The sequence below is a fragment of the Elgaria multicarinata genome, chromosome 8 (genome assembly GCF_023053635.1).
Source record: "Elgaria multicarinata webbii isolate HBS135686 ecotype San Diego chromosome 8, rElgMul1.1.pri, whole genome shotgun sequence".
Taxonomy (NCBI): domain Eukaryota; kingdom Metazoa; phylum Chordata; class Lepidosauria; order Squamata; family Anguidae; genus Elgaria; species Elgaria multicarinata.
The window spans coordinates 96524815-96542479 of NC_086178.1; the positions used below are offsets into that span (position 1 = coordinate 96524815).

At 39.9% G+C, this 17665-nt stretch overlaps 1 protein-coding gene across 3 annotated transcripts in view; it reads left to right on the plus strand.

The window, feature by feature from the left end:
* Positions 1-17665, plus strand: part of JMJD1C (jumonji domain containing 1C) — a 173420-nt gene that overhangs the window by 97790 nt on the left and 57965 nt on the right. For all 3 annotated transcript variants that reach the window (XM_063133069.1, XM_063133067.1, XM_063133068.1), the window contains one exon: positions 4131-4244. The gene's annotated coding sequence lies outside the window, so the exon portion shown is untranslated. The remainder of the gene's footprint in view (positions 1-4130; positions 4245-17665) is intronic.

Sequence of the window (17665 nt, forward strand, 5' to 3'; positions counted from 1 at the left end):
AAACAAACTGAGTACAGGAATATTTGTATCAACTAGGTTCATTGTCACAACTGGTTTCTCTGTTATTACTCACAATTAGCTTGCTAAACTGGAGGGCTGCTCTCCATTCTTACATTGATACAGTCCTGCTTGTTATGTCTGTATATTTGTGAATATGTTCTTTAACTGTTCCTAGAATCCTCAAAAAGCACACCTAGATGACTAAAAGATTAAGAGAAATACACCCTTCCTTGGTCAGAATATTCTGTAACAGTATGCTGATGGTTGTCAGTTAAGGGATTTGGGGAAACTAAATTAGCATCTACCAATAAAATGCATATGCGGCATGATAGTACTAGTTGATCTATTACTTATACCTTTGTAGCATTGCACAAATTAACAAAAGGCTAAGTTCATCTGTGAATGGTAATATGCCTTCATGCTGCTTGTAGTTTACACAGTCTTTTTAAAACCCCTATAACAATATCCTTGCATTTAAATGTATTAATTTTGTGAAATTTGAAGTTGTGTTCCTGTATGCCCACATTGTCTTCTTGTTACTCAGACTGTTCTATACTTGGGACCATGTAACTCAGTTATGGCATATTACCATGCAGAATGGATGGTAAATACACACTGCTAAAAGTTGGCAGAGTTTCTGGAAAGCAGTTGTGTGTATATATACTTAGTCAAGGCAAGATGATTGTGCAAACACCTAGTCAAGGTGGCCACTGGGGTGGGGAAAAGCCTTGACAGTAAACTGATGGAGCAAAAGAGACTCCCCAAATCTAGTTTAAGGTGCAATCCTATGTGAGTTTAGACAGAAAAAACTAATACAACTCCCAGCATGGCTAGCTGGGTAATAGAACTTTTTTTCCTGTCTAAACCTGCATAGGTTTGAACCGTTACTTGCATCTCTTACTGAAGGCTTGAAACTTATGCTGATGACACTCATCATTCTTTGGTTACCCATTATCAAGTTGTTGTTCTTTTACTTGCTAGAACAGCAAGTCTCTAACATTATTAAAGAAATTATCCATAGCCAAAACAAAAAGCATTGGAAGTCCTAATGTGACTATACCACAAGCGAATTTGTTTATTTTAGTTGAGTACAATTAGCATAACTAGCACATCATGGGCCTGTTTACACATCATGTTAACCCATTGTGGGTGGCTAGCCACACAGGGTGGGTTATTTTGCAAACAACCCACTCTGGGTGGTTAGTGCAGCCACCACACAATTGGGCAAATAACCCATCATGGGTGGGTTGTTTGCCCGATTGTCTCCCTCCCTCTCAGCCCTCTATCACGCATCCCAGGGGACATGGTGGCACACCCATCTTGTCTGCCACCAAGTCCCCTCTCCAAATGGGGTCAGGTCCCTTTTTAAATGATTTTCTTGTTCCCATTTTGTTCAAAAACTGGACTGGGAAACTTTTTTCTGCACTTCCCCATAAACAAGGAATGTGTGCAAATGGTGCTTTAAGAAAAATCCTTCAGTTTGAGCTTCTGCACATCAGCAGGAAAATGAAGGATATCACCTCTCCCCACCCCAGCCCCACACCCCTGCTTGTTGCCTAAACGTGCATGGGTGCAGGTGGGGGAACCCGGCATCCAGCCCCGCAGAGATCACTGTCTCTGCTTTGCTGCTGTCAGTTTTGACAGCTGTCAGAAGCAAAGCACAGACAAAGATTCCTATGGGGATGTGGGAAAGCACCCTGTTTCTACTGAAGAGGTGGGGTGCCATCCCCCCCCCCTCCTCCTGTACCTGGCACTCCTCCTCCTTCAAAATAAATGGTGCAGCATTTTTTTTAATTCTTTGTTTCAATCTTGCTCAAGATAGGAATGAAGAAATTTTAAAAATGAAAAGGAGTGGATGTCCAAGTGTGAGACCCACCTAAGGTGTTGGCTTACCCTGGCATGAATGGAAACCTGCAGGAAAGTGGGAATTAGAGATCCTTCCCCTTTCCCGCACCCCTAGGACCCAAGATGAGTAGTTGGGTTCCCCACATCCAATTTTTAGGAGTGGCACTTGAAAATCCAATGGAAGCCTATGGGAAACAATTTCCAATGACTTCCATTGGATTTTCAAACTGTTCCTCCCAAAAAATCAGGGGTGGGGCCAAATCCACCACCACTACCGGCTGTTGGGACTTGGATTTAGCCCCACCCCTGATTTTCAGCTTTTCATTTTTTTCTTAGCCCCTTTTTGTACAGGGCTCTGACCACGATGAATATCACGATCAGCGCCGGGCAGCAATGAAGGGGATACCCATGATAGTCCTTCCATGGTGCCATGGAGGGATTTTCACAGGCAAGGGGAAAGGGAAAGGGTGGCAGGGGTTTCTGCTGCTCTTGCCAAGCAGCTGTCTGCCTAATTCCCATTATTATTATTATTATTATTATTATTATTATTATTATTATTTATTGCATTTTTATACCGCCCAATAGCCGAAGCTCCCTACGATGGGCTGGCAGATGACACACCAACTCAAGGTTGGTAAAACAACCCCTTCTGCAGGGCTGGCTATTTGAGAAAACAACCCGGAGAAGCATGGTCTGGGTTCAGACAACACACAAACAAACAAACAAACAAACCATCAATTGTTGGCGTGTCATGTGAACTCAGTCATTATATTGAACATGGTTGAGCCTCTGAACTTTCAATTATTTTTGTTCCTTATTGCAGCTTTTTAAATATTTTGATATCATAGTTTAATGCTGCTGTGCATCTCTTAGGTTAGAGACTTGCTTTTAAAATCAAACTTAGAAGCTGACATATATGTCGTCAGAGCCATATCTAGTCCATGCTGCTTAAACCCAAGGGAAAAACAGATTCAGTTATGGAACTTTTTATTCATTCCCCCAAGCAGACAAAACAAAGATTTTTTCCTCCCTTCTCTTTGCTCACTTTCTTGTAGTACTAGTAGTAGCAGCAGCAACAACATCTCCTATTGCTTGGAAGAGCTCTACCTACCAATTTGTAGAAGTGAGTTCCAGGGCCCTGGTCAAAATGAGCCACTTTAGATTCCACCCGTAAATCTGGCTCTACTTCTATAGCCAAGCCTTTGTTATCAGTTTGCTTCATCCTAGGAAAACCTCTTGAAAGAAAGACAGAAAGACCATATTTTTTTAAAGAAACCTGACTACCAGCTAAAAGAAAGGATGTGAAGCCAAATCAGAATGGAGCATTTTAGGTGCTGAGAAAATTGCAAGTGCTGATGTGACTGAAGTTTCTCGTTCTTGCTACTAAAAATCCTGATTGATTCCTTTATTATTTCACTAATTTTGGTGTAGGAGATTCCGCAATAGTCAGTCTTGTTTCCTATTTTGTCATTTAAAAGTACCACTTCCATACTCATTCTGCCTCAATCTTCTTATTCAATCTGCCCCATCTGTTGTGGGCAGATAAAATATTTTTTATAGTGGGCAAGCCTATTTTTGTCACCTCTTTGGTCTTATAGACATGTGTTCCCTTTTCACAGTTTGCTTCCTGCTTCTTGCATGTGCTGAGAATTCAGAAGCTATTAAATATAGCAGGGAAAACTCATAGTGGCAGTGAATGTTGGAATGGGCAAGATGTAGCAGTAGAAACACAGATTGAGGGTAAGGAAGATTAAAGAATGGGTTGGATCCACACAGTCATACTTAAAAATTAGAGCTATTGCAATCAGTAGGACTTAAGTGTACTATAAGTATTATATGGTGGGCAACGCACTGATATTGGGAGCAAAAGCTAGTCTTCAACCATTGCCATTGTATGCTATTAGCAATGTCTATTTATGTTAGTCTGTCCTTTTTTCTTTTCTTTTTTGAAAGGAGATAGAATTCAATCTTTTATTGTCTTTTAAAATTATGATATGCTGCTGTTTCTCCATGATAATTTGGTGTTCTAGTAAATGATTACTTTTGTAATTATTGAACAAACAAACAAAAAGTGGGTAATACACAACTGGGCCCCAGCGATTGCCACTTTCCCCTCATTGCCTTAGCAAGTGCTAGCTAGTTAGGTTACAGAAACTTTGTTTTACACTAGTGCAACATCACAAGCATTAGTTTACGCTAGCACACTGGAGCACCATTGGGTACAATGTATTGTGTGTGGACCTTTCTAAAGCGTATCTAACCCATTCATTTTACTTTGTCCTCAGACTTTCAAACCTTTGGTTGGAAAAAGTGTGTACAATTCTATCACTGCAGTTGAGTTTCTTGTGGACAAACAGCTGGATTTTGTAACTGAAGATAGTGCCTTTCAGCTCTATCAGGTAAGAAACACAGATATTACTAAATCAAATGTATCTTGATCATTTCAAATGTGTATAGTTTATCTTCTGTGTTGGTGCTGAACAGCTATATGTGATCATTCAGAGAGAGCAGAAGTGAGCTGACTGCACATTGGGGAACATTTTAGTGGTATATTGAAACCAATTCAGCAGCAGTATTGTCAATTGTATCTGAAATAATTTATGGTTCAGCTTTCTAAATCTATGCTTTGGTCATGGAGGCTTAACTTTATAAGTGTATTCAACTTTCTTCATGGACATTCTTTGGAAGAAGTTAAACATTTCAGAGGCAGGGTGAGACTGAAATCTAGAAATGATTTCTTTTGTAATTATCCCCTTTTAGGTCAGCAGAATAAGTGGCTTGTGGTTTTCTACCAATAACTGTGATTTTTTTTTCAACTGTAGAATTCCAGATATACGGATTGTTGCACTAATTAGATGAGACTTTTATCTAAACTCATCTAAACAGTCTTTGGCAACAGAATCCTAAGGTATTTTAAAAGGAATATTTTAAAAGAGGAACATAATAGCAGGCATTTATTGTTGAATTTAATGGAATATGAATGCAACCTGCCCAAACTTTTTTGAATTGCAGCTACAAATTGTAGGCTATTCCAAGTTGATCCATGGTTTCTGTGAGATTATTGTACTTGTATTGGATGCTCTTTCTGAAAGAGCTAAATGGTTGAGGTTTGTTTTGGAGTAAATATTTTAAGCTAGAGTGTTGGTTTAAGACAATATATTCCTTTAGTTCATTTATATACAAGCATTGAGTGGCTGAAATGCAGCTTCATGGAGCTAGTGCAAATGGCAAGACATTCAGGTTGTGACTATCCACACAGTTCTAGAAATGTTCACAATGCTGGCACACACTCTCATTTTTTAAAAGAAGTTTGTTATTGTGGGGTGAAAATAGATGGAATTGCCATGGGAACTCTTCAAACACTTGGCCACCTGGAAGAGCCTTCATTTGGCTGTGTTCCAAGCAACCATTTACTCACTTGCATGTATGAATAGGGTTGCTGCTTGCTTGATTTGCAGAAAAAATATGAGCAAATGCTTTTGAAAATCGGACATGGATATATGAGAATATTTGTAGAATTTTCTGCAACCATCTGTAAGCAGTTTGCTTGGCAGTCAGTTGAGCATGTATTCAGTTGAGCATGTATTCATTTCATTGATAATTGCCAAGGAGACTTTTGTCCTTACAAGAAAGCTTCAGGCTTTGAGATTACGGAAATTAATTAGTAATGTGGTAGTGTATGAAGATATTCCTTGCCATACATATTGGTGACATCGTAGGCATTGGCCATGTTCATACATTATTATTATTTATTATTATTATTTATTTATATAGCACCATCGATGTACATGGTGCTGTACAGATAACACAGTAAATAGCAAGACCCTGCCGCATAGGCTTACATCATTGCAGACCAATGGTTTAGTATGACATACATGAGAAGGAATGACCTGCAGCAAGCCTTACACTCACATGCTCCCCCTCTCCCTTCTCCTTCCACACAGTTGGGAGGAATAATTCAGTAGTGTTTACTTTCAGTTTTGATTAACCATCATTTGGCTTTCGTTAGTTTCAAACAAGCCAATTTCAAACAGTGGTTTCTGAAGCTGTCTTGTTGAAACTAACCCTAGTTAATATTGATCATAATTCTAGGTCTGGACAACACAGCAAAGTATGGTTAACTAAAAGCAGAAATGAAAACCTCCAGACACCTCTTGGCTGGATAGGAGAAAAAGAAGGGAGAGGGAGAGCAGCTTGTTCCTGCTTATGCAAATTGCACTAAGCCTAGAGATGTGAAAGCCCAGGAAAAGATGGAAAAATTAGGGGGGGGGGGAATTTCCTCCTGTTTTTTTTCCAAAGCCTTTTTTTGGGGGGGTTTCTGAAAAATTGAAAAAAGAAGGAAAATGGATTCTGGAATGTTTTATTTTAGCATGATGAATAAAATGTTTAAGACAAAGGTGTTCAGATATTTACTTCTCCAAATGATTTCTAAAAAAATATGTATAGTATCAGATTATTACAATTTCTATGCACCGAGGACAAGCAAGTCCTAGGTTGCAAACTGAAACTACCACTCTCAAATGCAAGAACAAGATGCATTTCTGTCTCTAGGGGACATTGCCATTGAAGCTGAAACTGATAGTGATAGCTATAGCTCAGAAAATGAGTCTGATTAAATTTCATGCATATTCAATTGAATCTTGGTTTCCCCTTTTTCTCAGTTCTTTTTATGGGAATGGGTGCTTTATGTCTGCTTGACACTGTGGAGACTAGAGGAGCCATAAATAATTTTCTTTGTTACTAATGTTGATGGTTTTTTCTGTGTATATCTTTAACTTGTTTTTTGCCTGCTGCTCATAAACTGGCAAAACCAAAGAGGTTCCTTACTGTTCAGGTGTTCCTTACTGTTCTGGAGCTTGTAGCTCCATTTGTTACCAAAAAAAGTAAAAATATAAAAAAGTAAATTCAGTTTGTAATAATTGTTTGAATACACTGTACTTTTAATATACCAAATGTAATAATTTTATGCCAAACCAACTTGTACGCAATTACGTTTTATATTCCTAAAGTAACAAAGTGACTTTGAATCTGTAGAATGTGCTAATATTGCATTCCCTCCCCCCATTTTTTCCTGGAAAAAAACCGGGGGGGGGGGATATTTTCCCCCCATGGTTTCAAAATTTTCAGAAATTTACATCTCTAAGCCATAGTTTAGCATGATGTGCAAACACAGTGATAGGCTCAGTTCAGATGTTTCAGGTCCAACAAACCATGGTTTGCATCAGGAATGAACAACAGACTCAAATGCTCCCTCCATTTGCAAGGTAGGTATCTAGTTGGCATAACAAAAATGTTTGGGGGATGAGCACGAGTCTTGACCACTTTGTCCAATAAGACAAGGCTGGAAATGGGAGCACTAGTCATCTGGGAAAACAGCATCACATCTTGCTTTTTCTAAGGAGGAATAAAATATTCAGAAACCAAGCCACTTGGACCTTAGACTTCTGTTTCAAGATATTGATTTGCCCCACCCAGTAAAGAGCCAAAGTTTTCTCAACTGGCTTTCATCACTTAACATGGGCATAAGTCCAGCTTGTAACTGATTATTCATATGTTCGAAACATACTTGGCAGGATATCTTGATTGAAGCTGTTAAAGTAACTAGGGTAAGACTGAGCATGCACTGTTGTAAGATACGGCTTCCCCATAAAACCAAATAGGAGCCACTTGGTCTGCAATATAGTTCACAAATTTGTCACAGCAAGCAAAAGATGACACAACATCAGAGTTGGTAAAGCCTTACCAGACCGTTCACCATCTGGACAAGCTCTGTAGATGACACCATGGTGATGTATTGGCTGTTAAGAGAGTGTTTTGTAGCTACCACTGTCAGTGTTGTAATGGCTTTTCCACATGATCATTTTTGGCTCTTCATGCGTTGTGATATTGCTCCCACCTCACATAAACTTTTCCCCTTTCTTTTTCTTTCTTTGCTATAGTGTATTATAGCTGAGCCTGTCCAGTAAGACTTGCTTTCCCCCCCAACCACCCCAAGCCCAGCTTGAGCCACTTCTGCCTGAAAGATTTTCTGCTATTGTAACTCTAAATTAAACAGAGCATGATGAAAGGGGAGACTAGCCACTAAGAGACTTTTGCTGGATGAGTACTGCTTTGCTCACAGTTATTGTTTTTCTTAAAGCAGAGTCATAGCTGAGCCGCCTTCCCCTCACCTTCCTCCAGTAGTTAGATGCACCCCTTTCCCTGAGACACATATTATATACAGAAATTTTATAAAGCATAAGAGCGAACAAACACCATTGTAATGCACATTAATTTGTTGTATGGAAAAGTCCTTTTTAGGGACTATGCTATATTTATATTAGCTTTGTATATGTTTAATTTATAATAAAGTGCTGCAATTGTGTGAGTTAGAAACACCTCTTATATTGTAATACATCTTCTCTCCTTACTATGACATGATATGAAATAACTTGTCCTTGTGAAATGGCATTTTCTCTTTCCAAACTGTTCCCATGCCTCTTTCTGAATCATAACAGTATATGTTGTCTTGGTGATAATGTGGCAAAAGCATATGGCCTTTTAAAGCCATTTTCCAGAATTTGATATTTACTAAAGCAAGAGATATGTTTTGAGATCAGTTGTGACACTCAGAAAGGTGGTGGTAGATATAGATGTTTGGAAAGAAATATTTCAGACCTATGCTTACACAGGTTTTCTCCTGGTGAGGTCAGAACGTGCACATAAGGGCCACGTTTGGATGTCACTTTAAGCCATGATGGGCTAATAAGCTATTCATGTAGCTTATTTTGAAAATAAGCTACTGTTATCCCCCAGACGACCAGACAAATCAGTTACTGTATGTAGTTTATTAAACTACTGTGTGTAATCTGAGTCATTCCCCCATCCCCCAGCAGTGGTGCTGTTTCACACATTAACAACATCGCAGCAGGCTGTTTTAAGCTTCCACAATAACCCAATGCGCGGGGAGAGGTTAATTAAGCACTTCCAGCATCACCCTGACAAAGGGGTGGTGGCTCTAAAGTGCTGGAAATATGCAGGACTGGGACCAAACTTGATACGTATCCTCCCCCAATCAGGAAGCACCCAATGCATCATCAAAACTAGGCACGATTACACACAAAGGAGCGAAAACCTTGGGTGCACCCAAAGGGCTAGTACAAATAAACCCTTGCAATTTTGCAGAATTTGGACCAAATTTCATACACAGCCCCCCCCCTTTTAAGCAGGGATGTACATAAGGCCCATTGAAAACTCTGCACACTGATAAAGCCACGTGAGCGAAAGCACCTTTTCACCAAAAAGGGAGTGTGACTATAACTCCATGGAAGTTTGCAGGAGGGGGACAAAATTTCATACTTGGCATCCCTGGCAGGGTTGGACACAAGGCAAAATTACACTCCTGGACAGCTGCCACCACCCAACCAAGATAGTGTTTTGACACTTGGGGAGGTTGCAGAGTGCACCGCCAGTGGAAATGTTGGGGTTGGGGCAGGCTGCGAACACAATCAATTGCTTGGCAGATCATGGAAACAGAGATCTGCTGGCTGGAGGAGAGTGGCGGCAGCAGTTTTGACCACTTTTGCCAAGTGACTCTGTAGGTGATCAAAATATCACACTGTGACTACCACACAACACGATAACCCATGATGGGTTAAATAACCCACTCTGCAGATCGTGGCTTATCACAGTGGGTTATTTTGACTCAATAAGCCAGCATGGGTTAAAACTCCCAACAGATGATGAGTTAAATAAGCCATCGTGGTTTATTTTATCCTTCGTGGGTTATTATGACATCCAAACCCAGTCATTGTGACTTGCTTCTGAGTTAACATGCATGGGAGTAGGCTACAAGTGTAAACAAAATTAGCTACATTAAATTCATATGCATTTTATTTATATCCTACTCTATTTCAATAAAGGATGCATCTCATTTCTACCTTTTGAATCTTGGATTTAAGAGCTTAGATTTACCTCTTTGCGAATTTGTATAAATATTTTAAAACACTGCTTTAAAATAATTTCAACAATTCTTCTGAAAGAAAGAATTTGAAAAGTTTTCTAGTTTTTCCAAAAAAAATCTATTGGAAAAATGGAGGGAGGGGGATCCTCTGAGATGTTTCCATTTTTTCTTTTCTTCTGGCCTTCACATCTCTGATTGGGAGTTATATGTTTAACCAAGCACCAGAGTAGTTGTAATTATTTTAGTAAGAAGTCCACTATAAGTACTTCAAATCAGTAATAGTGATGTTTAAGGCTGGATCTAGCAGGGACACATGCAAGTGGCAAACCTAAACTTTAGAATGCCGTTTGGAAGGAATAGAAGGCTATCACCATGGGATTTGCTTGCAGTCTACTTTTCAGAATGAAACCTTAGCTACTCCCTTTTCAAAATGAATACTTGTAAATCATTCCAAACTCTTCAAGATGAATCTGAGCTACAACCTTTGGCCACATGGCAATATATACAAGTCAAAACACTATAATTTTCTCTCTTGGCCCAGATGCATTGAATGCAACAGATCATCCAGATAAAACTAAGAAGGCTACAGAACTTAACATTTCACAAAATCAATATATTTATGCTATTGTCCGAAAAGAACTACCATCAGTTGAATGGAAAGCCAGCTATCAAGACCTCCACTTTAGATCTCCCTTTGAGGCTCATCCAACAACCACATACTCTGTATCCTTAGAGTACACTGGACCTCTGAAAGGTTCCTGCAATTAAGCATCTAGAGCAATGCCAGCTGCTGGAGATCTAGAGCACCATGGCCCAATCTCTCTCACCTCTTCTAGAGCAGTGCTATCATGTCATCATCTTGGCAAGAAGTATCAATAAAAATTAGTATTATCTTAAATAAATTCTACTCTTTCCACCAACCTCTATGTGTATTCGTGTGGGTTCTCCACATGATTCAGAATGCTGATAAATCAGAGTTCCAGATTGCATGGAGATATGCAGAGATATTGGAGGCTCTGCTCTTCACAAAGTTGTGAGTGCTTTCCCCTCATTTGTTTACTGTCCACATTTTTCTAATGACTGAATAGGCTCTACTCTAACTGTGTCTCAACATTTTCTTTTGGGCTGTCAGTTTTTGATCCTGGTCTGCTTCTATCTACTTAGCTGGAATATGACAACTGTATTTCATTGTTTCAGAGCGTAGTGCTATCACTACTGCTCTGCAGTGTTATTGGATTTCTCTCCATTGAAAGAGCTATGTGTTGTGGTGGTAGTGTTGAATTAAAAATTCTCACTCCTGTCCCCCACCGGATATATATGATCTGCGCATACAAGCCTGGTATCAACTGCCCCAATATCTTGGGGAGATGTTGTAGGAGAATATGTATTATAATTTACTGCTTAAATTCATTAGGCACTGGACAAAATATCTAAAAATATCTAGAAAACACACACACCCTTCCTATAGGCTTACACTAAAAACATATATACAAAAGCCAGAGGGGAAGAAGAGAGGGGTAAAAATACAAGACCTAAAGAAAGAAATGAACACAACAATCAGTAGGAAATGAAACCCTAAATAGGTTTAAAATATTTTTAATCAGGAACATACCGTATTGCTTCGATTCTAAGACGCCATCAATTCTAAGACGCAGTCCATTTTTAGAGCTGTTAATTTAGGGGGAAAAGTACATCTTAGAATCGAAGAAATACGGTAGTATTTCAAAATAAGTCCTTGAGCATTTACTCATAATACAGTTTGTAGATGCTTCCCCAAATGATCAAAAATGATGTATTAGTCAAGCTGCTTCCTTAAAGCACTTTCATTTACACACACAAAAAGTCATATGTAGTGAGGTCCAATATTCTCCAAAATTATAGTGAAATTTCATTACAAGTTCTCCATGGCATGGATCAGTATTACATTTCCCCCACAAATTATGAGTATAAACAAACAATATAGTATTTGTTATTGTTGTGTAAAAGTTTGTACCTTAATGAAAAGGGACTAAGTTTCCCTAATATTTTTGACCAGTAGATCTTTGTAATTAGGTTTTTCCTAGTGCATAAAGTTCTTCTTACAGACAGTAACAAATTCTTAAGAAACTCCCCCTCCCCCTGCAGCATGTAGGTGCCAGTATCACTGAGAATAAAGCTTTGATTTGCTATATTGCAACAGCACATTAGCTGTGTTTTATCTAGGTCATGGGAAACGTTAAGATTTGGTTTCTATGTAAATATAGAAATAGACACACCAAAAATGTTTGGGGATGAAAATAGTCATCAACAAAGTTTAGTTTTGACTAGTGGTCTTTTCCTTTGGGCTATAGAATACATGGCCTAGAAAATTTTCTGTACACATTTTCCCACCTGTATGTGGCCATGCAGAAGAATGGCATACTGTCTGATACAAGATGTTTTTCAAAACATAAGATATGTTTAAAACATGAACTTCAGTCATGCTTCTGCAGTGCCTGCTAAATCGGCTAGTCATACTTAGGTTGTCTTTGTTGATGCTGCAGTTGCAAAAGCAGCTAAATACTTGAACCTTCAATAGTGTGTTCAAATTTCCTTTAATAGAAATAATGAAAGACAGTAGTTAAAAATATATTACTAAATTAACTTTTTTCTAAATTAATGTATCTTTATGATAATGAAGTCGGGAGAGGCAGGAACTGTTTGGGAGGAGGGATATGAGGCATGGATAAATCTGTTCCAAATTTCTGTTTCATCTCTGGGATCTCAGGATGCGTCCATACCTTCTTCTGAGTCTTCTTTGTCTTATATATTTATGTGGCAAAAGAGTGTGACTGCAGAGTGAGCAGAATATATATCATTTGGTGGACAGATGGGATACAAATTTTTCAAACGAAGAAAATAAATGAATGTACAGTACTGGAATATACATTTTCTCATAATAAAATAACTTAATACAAGCACCTTAAATTGCAATTTCCTTTTGGTGCATGAGTGAATATGCAAGTACCTTAACCATTAACTTAAACCGAAGCGCTTTTAATTCTAAAATGACTCTCTGTAATTATTGTAATTATTAGAAAATTACAATAATTCTAAACTACAAATAATTAGAAAATTCTAATAGTGGTGATACAAATGGGCTTCACAAGTGTATAGAAGAAATATGAAGTCTCTGCTTTCTTACATTTCCCAGTTTTAAAAAAATATAACTGGAAAAGCTGAACACTTAAAAAAAAGAATATTTCTCAATAGGGAACTATATGATGATGCCTGATTCAGCAGTTCTGGGGAGAAGGCTATTGTGTAATTTGTGGGTAGCATGCAAGTTTGAGTTAGCGACCATCTTCTCCCTGGCTAAGATCCAGAGAAGTGTGAGGTTGCTTCTGCTTGCACTTACAAGCTTTTCAGTTTCCCTCTTCTGGCAACAGCTTCCACAAAGGTTGGGGCCCCTCTGTAGTTGAACATGTGTGTGAGATGAAGGACTACCACAGGAAGTAAAAATCTCTCCCCTACATGCCACACATGTGGAAGCAATGTGAACACTTGCTTTTCTGGGTCCAAGTCATGAAATCTGCACTACTGGATATCTGTATGCTTAGGAAGTGGCAATTTTCATTTGTGGACTTAGAAACTTAAACATGATTAAAAAATATGCACACTGACTGGGTTCAGAAAACACGACAACCCATCATGGGTAACAAGCCATTGTGGGTTGTTGTGTCATCCAAACCTGGACTACATTTGGCAGGATGGCTTAATTTTCATGAACAAACCTCACTGATAATCCATGGCTTGTTCTGAGGGTTATTTTAACCACAATGGGTTGTCATGTGTCCATGGCAATTTGGGAGGGGAGAATATGCCTTCTTCACCCTCCCCATTTTTGTGCTGAAATTCCCCCATACACACACCATGAGCACTTAAAAAGAGCCTCCAGTGGAAGCTTTTTCTTCATTCCCCCCCCCCCCCGGCGAGGAAAATTTTTAGATGAAAATGCAGGGAGGGGGAGAAGGTATAACCTCCCTCCCATATTGCCATGGTCCAGATCTAAATCAGGACATGCACACTTACATGAATGTAAATCAAACTACCACCCTAACTGGTCCAGCTGAGGTTGTCCCTAGCACCCTGTATGCGCACTGATCATCATCATCAACAGCAACAACACATGCACAGTATTAGCTGGGGGTATATTCTGAGCATATGCAGATCTCACACATGCTCAGAACTTTCCCCCTAGACAGCAACAGAATCTCGGGGAAAAGGAAAGCATGGAAGTCCACACGCTGCCCTGCTATAAAATGAGAACATAGCAAATGTGTTTGTTGAGGATCAGTCTGAGGAACATTGTATTAACTCTTAACTTTATAATTTCACTTTGCAATAGGAAATCCTAAGAACTGTTATGGTTCAGATTATTCATATTTGCTTTTTGGGCCTTCTAGCCATCTTCTTTCTGCTTACAAGTTCTCCTTCTTCCGCTAAAATTCAGCGGTTCTCAACCTGTGGGTCGGGACCCCTTTGGGGGTCGAATGACCCTTTCACAGGGGTCGCCTAAGACCATCGGAAAACACATATTTCCAATGGTCTTAGATAACTGTATTGACTGAACTATGTCATGTATCATCTTTTGTATTATTAAAGCTATTGTTATGTATTATTTTCATTAGCAAACCATCCCATAACAATGGATCGTGTAGAGAAGAACAAAAATAATTTTATGGTTGGGGGTCACCACAACATGAGGAACTGTATTAAAGGGTCGCGGCATTAGGAAGGTTGAGAACCACTGCGCTAAATCAAACCTTCCTGCCCCCGCCCCCGGTGCACACACACACACACACATACGCACACACCAAAAATATGAACTGATTCTATGAGGATTCTGAAGTTCCCCCAAAAGGTGCTTTGTAGGTTCAGTGTTTAAGCACATGGAGTTATGCCTGTTATACCAGGGATGTATATGTGAAAACTGTAAACGCTGAATAGATTTTTGTCATACTTATTTCCTAACCTCCTTGTCTGGAAGATATGCTTTTTTTGTAGCTTACCTTAGGTGTATAACCTAATTGTGGACTAGAAATATAGTTTATTTCCTATGTTTCTACAGTAAATGGCTTTCAAATCAGCTTAAAACAAATCAAGCAATAACAGTCTTAAAAAAACAAATAGCACGAACAATCTTACAAATAAAGGTGGAAAAAGTAGTATAAAATTAGGATTGTTTAAAACAATTTAAAACAGCAGAGAAAGCATCAGAAGTCTGTCTAAATAGCATCAAAGGCCTGTCTAAACCGATAGCTTCCAAAACCTGTCTAAAAGCAGAAAAAGATAACATCTTTTAGATTTCCCCAGGGAGGGCATTCCAGAGTTCAGATGCAACAAGCAACAAGACCCTGCCCCTTGTATTCAAGGATCACACATCTCCATATATGCCTATCCACATGCAAGATCCTCTGCAAAGTTCTTTCTCCAGGTTCCGTCATCATCTGAGGGTATGGCAGGGCGGCTACCATAGAAGTGGTTTTTCAGTCATGGTGGTGTCCTGATTGTAGAATTCTTTCTTCAGGAAGGCTGGCCTTCTGCTGACTCTGATGTCATTTCTGTGCCAGGAGGAGGCCATTTTTATTCTTAGGCCATTTAATTAAACTTGATCTGTTTTATCTTGCCCAAGTTTGACGGTTTTATACTGCTTCTAGTGAGTTTACTGCTTTTTGTATATTTTTGTATATTTTTTAAATTTGTTTTGTTGTGTTTTTAAATTTTTTAAGCCATACTGGGACTTTTTTATTAGAAATTTTAGAGTAGAAATATACCCACCCACTGTGTTATCAGTGGTGAAGGGACAGTGGTGAAGCCAATCCTAGGGCTTCGGCAAGCTCATGGAAAAAGCAATCCCTGTCGTTTCAGGAAATTTTGAATTTTAGAGGCTAACACCAGAACTTTAAATTGAGTTTAGAAACAAATAAGTAACTAATGTAGTTGATACAGTATTGACAGTGCATGATCCAGACAGCATTCTGTCAGCTGCATTTTGGATAATTTTTACTCTTTGAATTGTCTTTAAAGGCAGTTCCACATAGAGAGCATTATAGAAGTCCAATATAATAAAAAGTTGTCACATAGTAAGTTTGAATGTAGCTTTTAACACCCCCCCCCAAAAAAAAGTAGCTACGATATAATGTGCAAGATCTCTGCATACATTTATTTACATTATGTTTGATCCAATTTCTACTGGATCATTTGTTCCTTGTGTTCATGACTTACCTTTTATTGGGTTTTAAATCATGAACTGATCAATTAATTCTCCTCAGTGTGCAGAATAGTAGGTTCTTCTTCGTGGTGTCTGTGCATCACACATATGGGCTCTGCGCCTGCGCAGGGCCAGGTTCAGAAACTTCTATAGCTGAAACGTTTTAGGCGGGAACCCCTCCCCCACCGTCCACTGAGCATGCTCAGGGGTTCCCGCCTAATCCCCTCAGTTCTCTTCAACCGCCTGTAGGGTCAACAGCATTTGGAGACTTCTCTGTTTTTGGTATCGTTATACCCTAGCTGAATAATACTATTTTCATCCTTTTCTAAAACCTCTACAGTTTTCTAATCTTTTCCTATCTAGTTATTTAAAAGATTTTTTTTTTTTTTTACTGTTGTTCGTTACCTCAGCCTGGGTGCTTATGGCACTACAAGGCCTCTTCAAAAAGTGCTCCGGTTGTGGGCAGAAGATTTCCCAAACTGACGGACATTCTCGGTGTTTACTGTGCTTGGGGGAGACGCATGTCGTCGAATCCTGTTGTTTTTGCCTAAAATTCTCCAGGCAAACCAGGAAGAACCGATCAGATCGCCTTCGGGCGTTACTGTGGGAAAAGGCGTTGGAGGCAGTGGAGAAACCGAGTACATCTCAACACTCCAAATCTCCAAATACCATGGAATTGATGCCCCAATCTCCTCCTTCGCGGAGTGATGCCTTACCGGTTCACCCCCCTTCCTCCTCTCTATCCGCTTCCTCAAAAACGGCCAGGAAGATATCTAAGAGAGCGAGAGAGCATGTTGGGTCCGAAGAACCCCAAAGAAAGAAAAGTAAACTAAAATCGAAGGACGGAAAGAAAAGATCAACAAAGTCAAAACCGTCGATACTGATGACTCCGGTACCGACGACTTAGATACCGAAGCGTCCTACGGCACCGAAGAGCCCGATATCGAGGCTCTCCCTGCAAAAACGCCGCCAATACCGGCAAGTCCGATACCGATACTTTCGGTACCGAGAGCCTTCTCGATACCGAGACGGGCAACTCCGTCTTCTCCACCGGCTTTGACGCTGTCACGAACGGAGCAAATAATGCCTTCTCCAGTACCGTCTCTCAATATCATTACGGTACCGGCAGAGGAGACAAGTTTAAGGGCATCAATCTCGGAAGGAGAGATTAGAGGCTCCTCACAAGATCCGACAATGGCAGAAGAGGGTCCTACCTACCCTCGATACCGCCAGACCCAACAACCAACCTTCGATACCGATGGACATCGGTACCGACAAGGACATGATTCACGACCGATGTTCGATACCGACACACATCGGTACCGAGACTTCGATACCGACACGTATCGATACCGAGATATGGACGTCGATACCGACCAGTATCCCCATATGGCTACAACCGGGACCATTCACCAGTGTTGATGCATTCTACTCAATACTGGCATCCTCCGCGTTATCCTCCGTACCAATACGAGGATTGGAGGCATAGGCGAGAGCAAGACTTTTATTATTACCAGGAGCACTATGCCCCGTACCCGCGTTTCTGGCAACCTCCATCTGAGACAGTTTCCCGCCCTCCAGCGGAAGATACTGCTGCTATGCCACCACCACCGCAGCCCTCGGTACCGAGGCCCCCGCCTCAACGG